Below are 1,101 nucleotides of genomic sequence, written 5' to 3' on the forward strand. Positions count from 1 at the left end.
GGGAGGGAGGGAGGGAGTATTTAGCGGTAGGTGAAAGAAGTCTTAGATGGGGCCCAGATAGGAGGTGGTAAAAGGGAAGGAAGGAATGCCAGACTAATAAGAGGTGGACTGAGAGAGTGTGTCCAAAAGACTTGTAGCGGACAGAAGGGGAGCACATGATCACGTAAGTGGTAGAACAAGTGGATTCTCCTGGATGGAGGTAGATTACAGATTAGATACAAACTCTATATGCAGCTGATTCCAGCTGCTGAGGTCAGGAACCAAATGTTGGCTGCACATGCTAGTCAGAGAAAGTGGGGAAACATTGTAGAGCAGGCCCTGCAGAGAGAAGTTGCAATCATGAACACCACATGCCCATAGAGGCTAGGGGGGCATGGAGACTGCCTGCAGGTGTCGGTGGTAGGGGCATGGCAGTCGTGAGTGGGGAGCTCCCACAGGTAGCTGCAGTTGTGTCAGCAGCAGGTGCAGGCTGAGCGGGGAGTTCCCACAGGTGGCCACAGCCGTGTTGGTGGCAGGGAGCGGTGGGGGGGACCAGTGGTCGGCAACCACCTGCAGATGTCGCCAACAGCAGTGGCCAGTGGCAATCTGGGACCACCTACAGATGCTGTTGGTAGCAAGTGGGCAGGTGGTAAGCGGCGACTGCCTGCAGGTGCCACTAGCAGTGTCAGTGGTGCTTTTCGCAGGGGGTGCACCGCCAATTTCAGGGGGTGCATGTGCACCCCCTACCCATTGCCAATGGTTGCAATATTACAGAATGAAAGTACATATAAGAGATAGAAGCCATAATCTGTGGGTGCATCTACACGAGCTGCTAATGGTGCAGTAGCCTAATTCTACTGTGCAATAGTATGCAAGGGAAAACCTGTGCTAATACACTGCTGTGCAGTAGTTTTAGGCTACTGTGCAGTTAACATCACTAAAGCCATGTGCTGGCACTACTGTGCGGTAGCACCAGTTACTGCCCATTGATTTAGTACTTGGTTATCCAAATACTGAACTTAATGTGCAGTAGCTATGGCATATTAATGAATGTGTAGACACACCTACTATGTATATAAATTCTCAGTCACAGAATCGTATTCAGCTGGTTTATTTCACTAG

The 1,101-nt window shown here is 50.6% G+C and overlaps 1 long non-coding RNA gene across 1 annotated transcript in view; it reads left to right on the forward strand.

Annotated features, from left to right (window-relative positions):
- LOC109321470 overlaps positions 1-190 on the forward strand; it is a 13,672-nt gene extending 13,482 nt beyond the window's left edge. The window contains exon 3 of the long non-coding RNA XR_002104067.1: positions 181-190. This is a non-coding gene — a long non-coding RNA (uncharacterized LOC109321470). The remainder of the gene's footprint in view (positions 1-180) is intronic.
- Positions 191-1,101: the final 911 nt, after the last annotated feature.

Source organism: Crocodylus porosus, unplaced genomic scaffold (genome assembly GCF_001723895.1).
Source record: "Crocodylus porosus isolate Cpor-Errol unplaced genomic scaffold, CroPor_comp1, whole genome shotgun sequence".
NCBI classification, from domain to species: domain Eukaryota; kingdom Metazoa; phylum Chordata; order Crocodylia; family Crocodylidae; genus Crocodylus; species Crocodylus porosus.